Source organism: Spinacia oleracea, chromosome 2 (genome assembly GCF_020520425.1).
Source record: "Spinacia oleracea cultivar Varoflay chromosome 2, BTI_SOV_V1, whole genome shotgun sequence".
In the NCBI taxonomy this organism is placed as follows: Eukaryota; Viridiplantae; Streptophyta; class Magnoliopsida; order Caryophyllales; family Amaranthaceae; genus Spinacia; species Spinacia oleracea.
The window spans coordinates 25034495-25041286 of record NC_079488.1 but is presented as its reverse complement, the minus strand read 5'-3'; the positions used below and the strand labels follow the sequence as shown (position 1 = coordinate 25041286).

At 34.9% G+C, this 6792-nt stretch overlaps 1 long non-coding RNA gene across 1 annotated transcript; it reads right to left on the bottom strand.

Moving 5' to 3' along the window:
• Nucleotides 1-2751: 2751 nt before the first annotated feature.
• Nucleotides 2752-6490, bottom strand: LOC110791231 (uncharacterized). The gene is made up of 2 exons (XR_002534040.2): nucleotides 6329-6490; nucleotides 2752-3299 (listed from the first exon to the last, which is right to left on the bottom strand). It is a non-coding gene; the product is annotated as an uncharacterized lncRNA (long non-coding RNA).
• Between the last annotated feature and the right edge of the window lie 302 nt (nucleotides 6491-6792).

Below are 6792 nucleotides of genomic sequence, written 5' to 3'. Positions count from 1 at the left end.
GAGACAGAGAGTGGGGCACGAGATGGGCGAGCAAGCAGGGGAGTCTTGGTGGGTTTTTTGACTGGTTTTGAGGGAAAGGAAGGGTTGTTCGCCGGAAATAGGGAGTCGGAGATTGGTTGGCAAGGTGGTGGTGAAAGTTGGGAGTGGTGGTGCGTGGTGTGGGTGGTGCAGCGAGGCGGGGAAAAGGGACAGACAGGGGAGTGTGTTGAGAGGAGGGAGAGGGAGGAGGTGGTGCGTGCGGTGGTACTGTGGGGCGATGATGGGTTGGGGTGGTTTTGTGGTGTTGGACGGAGGTGGCAGTGGTGTCCGGTGGTTGCAGTGGTGTTTGTTGTGGTGGTTCGAAATTACAGGAAACAAAAGGGAGTGGACCTGGAGTTTTTTTTATCTTGTTTGTTGAGGAAATTGATGTCTGATGGTTGGGTTTGTAAAGGAAGAGGACAAAGAGTTCAATTTGAACTTTGCAAATGAATATGTATCAGATTTGAGGGAAAAGAAGAAGGAGAGAAGAAGTTGGCTTCTTCTTCTTCTTTTGGTTCACGTGAAAAAAAACAGGGAAAAAGAAGTGAAAAATGAATTTTTGTTCTTGAGGGCATTTTGTTCATTTCACAAGATTAGGCCAAATTCTGGAATTTGTTGCTATTTTGGGAAGCTACTAAAAATAGAAATGATTATTTAAAATAATTCTTTAATAAAAATATCGTTAACGAAACATAATTAAATAAATTTTCGGTTATAAATTTATCATTTAAAATAAATCACAAAAACATTTAAATTAACGAAATTCGATTATTCGTAATTATTTAAAATGAAATCAAGCTAATAAATGTTTTTAATTTTAATAAATCAAAGTTTAAAAATCTCGGGGTATTACATCATTATTTACCCGTGACCGTTGCACTTTATTAGCTAACCAAGTATAATTGAAGTACAAATAGTCAAGTTTTATACAAATCAAGTAAATTACTAAAAAAATATATTTTTTCATTTTTGAAACCGAGTCTAATGACACTTGAAATACATAACTAGTCTTAGTACAACAAATTAGGTTTGGTACAACATTATCACCCTATTTATTTGAAAATAAAATGAAGTACTCAGCATTAAAACAAAATAGAAAAAATACAGTTAAAATGTTTGCAACATGCAAATAATATTTCAATCTGCTTCAAATCATTATCGTCAAAGAAATGACCCAAATGTTTTGTTTTTTCCCTTCCTTTTTTTATTTCTCATCTCCTTGTTGAAAGTCTTCGAATTGATAATCTCTTGAATACTCTTTCCTTCTCGAGCCGGAGTTTCCAGTTGAGAAAATGATGAATATCAGGCAGAATCAACAACAACTTTCTTTTTCCCCTGACGCTCATCTAACTAAATCTCAAACACTCTATTGGGAGACACACCATGTGATGAATTTTCAAGAAACGATTTTCTTAAAGTATGAAAACGTGCCTTCAATTTTTCAATTAAATCAATATTTTTTTCGTGACATAAGAAACACAAATTTTTTAAAGGCCTTTTTATTCATTTTTCGTGAATTAACCCATATCGAAAAATTCCAACGTAAGTAGTCGTGTTCTTTGCATGTAACTCGACAATGTGACATATGTTGAACATACAAACTATTCTTTTTGTTGGTTGAAAATTTTTGTACCGGACGATCATTCAAGGCAGAAATGTTAAAATTTATAAGCTTAGGAAAATGTGGTGTTTCTCCATATTTATTTCACACTATAAGGATAAGAAATAAAAAAATTACTGCGTCCCTACCGTAGGCTAACGAACCGCAAACACTACCTACTTAAAATTCATCATCTTTTTTCCTTTTTCGTTTCCAAACAATAATCCTATTTCAAGTTTAACATCCTCAATTGATGATAGATTCTGAAATTTTTCATAAGTTTGCTCCTGGTTAAACCGAATGATAATTCTCCTAAGATCTAACTCACTCTCGAACTACGGGAGAACAACATGACCACGTGTATTTACCAACATATATATCCTCGTTGTTTTGATGTGATGCTAGAAATCTGGACGGTAATCTCGATAGTGATTGAAGAATAGTTTTTGTGTTTGTTTAACTCATTTTTCACTCATGTATAAAAAAACCCCCATTTACCATTATCAAAACTAAATCGCCGATTATATATATAACGTCACTTTTACATATTAAAAAAGTTGTATGAAATCAATTATGATATACAAAACTAAACAATCAATTGCAAATTATGGTGTACCCTATCGGTGATTTAACATCATTTATTAAAATATTTGGTTTTACTACAAAATTCCTTTCCGGATATCCAAATAAAAAATTAGCAGCTTTAGCAAACTTAAATCTATATTTATTAATATCGTCAACCTCCTCCCATTTGTTATTGTCTGTACAGTCAAATCATATATTTCTCCATCTGGCATTTAAAAAAAGTGTTCATATCTTATCACTTTACTATTTCCATTTTTGTAACCTATTCATTCCAAAAATTATACATCTTTTTTATAACATTTTCGGAATATCTCAAAATGAGCGTGATGCATTTTTTCTCGGGGTTATTTTGGTGCTTAAAGATGATGTTGTGATTTTTATTGTTGTGATTCAAATTTCATTATTTTACCGTGACCGTTTCAATTTTTTAGCTAACCAAATATAATTGAAATACAAATAGTAAAGTTTTATACTTTCTCCATTCTCAAGTAAATGACACAATAGAAATAGGCACACATATTAAGAAAATGAGAGAGAGTGCAAAAAAGTACAACAACCCATGTGATGTACTTTAATTAATGTCAAAAGAAATGGGGTAATCCAAAAAGCAAGTGGGGACTTTCTCCTCTTAATTACAGATTACAGTACAATGTAAGGAGGGAAAATGAAAACAGAATTGGTTTTCCCTCCAAACATTTAATGAAAATTTGAAAAAGGGGGAAAACTTTACAATTTAAATTTTGGAGAACTTTTTTGCCCTAAACTCTTATAAAAACACAACACCACCAAAATAACTCCCACCAGTTACAACTACAAAAAAACACTGCTACTACACTTCATAATTTCACTCACATCACACACATGCACTTGTTCGACTTGAATTTGGAAAGCCAAGATGCTGAAAGAAGCTTCATGGAGTATGCACATCCCGTGGGAGAGAGAGAGTTAACTGTTGTTGCTGCTGCTGCTGCTACATGGGATCCTTTTATTGAAATTTCTGCTGAAGAGCTTGAAGAGCTTGAATTTTCTGCTATGGTTGACGAGGATGATGCTGACTGTGAAGATAACGAGGTATGGTACTTAAGCGAACCTGAAACTGAAAGTGATAGTGAAGAAAATGATATGCATGATAATCAACAAACTGAAACAGAAACTAATTTGCATGATAATCAACAAACTGAAACCGGTTTGCATGTTAATCCCATCTTAACTAAAAAAAAGACATGAACAAGATAACAAAGGACGAACTCATCTAGCACAAAGGTTGTTGGTATTATCGAGAGACTGGGAGAGATTACCAACAGCAGTAAGCCAACAATTACAAGATGAATTCGACATAAGCAGGTCTACAGTTAGTAGGATGTGGAAAAATGTTAGAGAACAAGGGAAGCTAGGTCCAGATCTAATTGATGTGAAGAATAAAAAAAAGGGAAGGTGGGGAGAAAACCAAGAGACTTTGACACTGAAATCATGCTGCAAATAAGTCAAAAAGCAAAAACCACCATAAAAGGTTTTGCATCAGCACTAGAATGCAGCCCTTCGAAGGTGTATAAATTGTTAAAAAAGGGGATTATCATATCACCTACGAACTCTATCAAGCCAACAGTTTCAGCAGCACACAAAATCACTAGATTGAAATGGATTTTGGGTCTCACCCTTCCAAGAACAGTCACACAACAATCAACATTCATGTCACTTAGCAATTTTGTGCATATTGATGAAAAGTGGTTCTTTATGAGCAAAAACACGCAACGATATTATCTACTGGCAGGCGAAGAAGAACCTTACCGACATATTCAAAGCAAGAACTACACAGAAAAGGTGATGTTCTTATCGGGAGTGGCAAGACCAATAATAGCTAGTAGTGGAGAAGTTATATGGGATGGGAAAATAGGGATTTGGGCATTCACAGATGAAGTTGCAGCCATCAGAACAAGTAAAAATAGAGAAAGGGGCACCATCAAGACCAAAGCAACACCATCAATAACCAAGAATGTCATTAGAAGGAAAATGCTCGATGAATTGCTACCATCAATCAGGGCTAAATGGCCGGCTAATGCATGTAAAACTATTTGGATACAATAAGATAATGCAAGGCCACATATTTTTCCTAACGATGCTGAATTTCTAGAGGAAGCAAATAAATATGGGTTTGACATTCACTTAATCTGCCAGCCAGCACAATCTCCTGATGTGAATGTTTTGGACTTGGGATTCTTTAGGGGCATACAGTCACTACAATACCAAAAGTTCCCAAAAGATGTCACGGAGTTGGTTCAATCAGTGCACGATGCTTACATGGAGTATGACCCTAAGAGTCTAAACCACACATGGCTACAACTACAATACGTGATGGTTGAAATACTAAAACAGAAGGGAGGGAACAACTACAAGAGTCCACATCAAGGCAAGAAAAGACTAGAAAGACTTGGTTTGTTGCCTACCGATATTCAAATCCAACAACATATCATAGATGATACCGTTGACTTTTTAAATGAGGGTTTTGTGGTAGCACCAGGGGCATATGACTATGACATTGATATGGAAGATGCAAATTAACAGTCACTGCATACATTTTGGGATGTATAAAGTTTATTTTGGAAGTTTCTTAGCCTAATTCTACTAACTGATGTAGTATTGATGTAGTACTGATGTGTAACAACTTTTGTATATGTGGTACAGATTAGGATGGGATTAACTAGACACATGCTGTACCTTTTTGTGGAAATATTTTGATGTATAAAAAATGACTACTTTGATTAATAGACACATGTGTGAACGGGGAATTAGAAAAATCAAAATGATATACCAATGGTGGGAATCCAAACAGTAGTATACTAGTATGCATTTAAGGAACATAGAAAATTTCAGATGCTTACTAACATTGGTGTAGTCCGATTATCTACAGCCTCTATGTTAAAGCTATTGTTAGAAATATTTTGTCCTCCTGTTGATATTTTTTACTTATTCAAAAGAAACTAGTCCAATACTTGCATCATAGAAGAGCTTGTCATCAATTGTGATAGGCCTACATACTACACCTATGAACTTAATTAGATAAACTCATGACCATCTGGTATAACCAATTTCAAACATGAGAAACCAGGAAAGAACGTGAAAAAGATAATTTTAGGAACCATGTTATTCAGGTTCGTATATTTAATTACTTTTGGTTCTGACATAATTAAATTCCTTAGATATTAACTAATTAATTGTTGTTATTCGGACATTCCTGTTATTCGGATCAGTGATTCAGCTAATTGCCTGTGCTAGCAATATATACTACATAAATGATAGCCTGGACAAGAGAACATGGACATACATATTTGGTGCCTGCTGTGCAACAACAGTTTTCATACCAGATTTCCACAATTACAGAAGGTGGTCTTTCTTGGGTCTTATCATGACTACTTACACTGCCTGGTACCTCACTATTGCCTCCCTTCTTTATGGACAGGTACATATGTATCATATGTATTCCTTAATAATTAAACCCTTATTAATTAATAATTAATTAGCTATATAATTATAAAATGAAGGCAGAGGGAGTAAAGCACTCTAAGGCGGCCAAGTTGGTTCTATACTTTACGGGTGCTACCAACATTATCTACACTTTTGGTGGACATGCTATCAATTCCATTATAGTCACTAATTATTCAATTCAATTATAGTCACTTATTATTAATTTTATATTAATTCTTGAATTTATATTTGTTAATCATTGAATCGGGTTTTGGTTTACAGTTCATAAAATGTGGATTTGCTAGCACACCTCTATATTTTGTGTGGGAGAAATTTATAGGCGAACAAGATAACAAAGAGAAGCGGTCTTTTCCCAGGCTTCCGGTGGTACTAGTGACTAAACATCAACCAATTTCAAACATCAACCAATTTCATCAGAAACATCAACCAATTTCAAACATCAGAAACATCAACCAATTTGTCAGAAACAACAACCAATTTCATCAACCAATTTCATCCAAGAAAAAACATTTCAGATATGAATTAATATGATGGCCTGATTATCAACTTTTTAGCAATCAAACAACCCACAAAACAGAAAACAGTTCAAATAGGTGAAATTAAAGGTGAATATAAAAGAATGAGAGAAAAGCAGTAGCAAACCTGGAGAGATGACCATTGATATCACCCAATTTTAGGTTTTTTGACACTCAATTTTGATGGAGATTCTAATAGTCTCCTCCTTGTTTTCTTGTACCCAGCAAATGTGTTCTCTAGTCTAACTGGCACTTCCTCCGGCGTTTCGGGGACAATTTGTGAAGGAAATAATGCCCTTGGTCCAAGTATGCATTCAATGTTAAGTCTAATAAATGCGGTTCAGTATTAAGTAACAAGTTAATAATTCAGTGAGATCAAGTGAGCTGAATGCCTAGCTAGAGGCCGCTTCAGTTCAAGTGGAATTAATGATATTAATCCACAGCTTACTCTTGACTGAACCCGTAGGGTCACACAAATAGTACGTAAACGGATCAAGTATTTAATGGCATTAAATACTCTATCTATGGATATTCGGAATCGATGGATCTTGGTTTCGGTGGGAGCTGAGATCGTCACAAGCAAGAAATGAA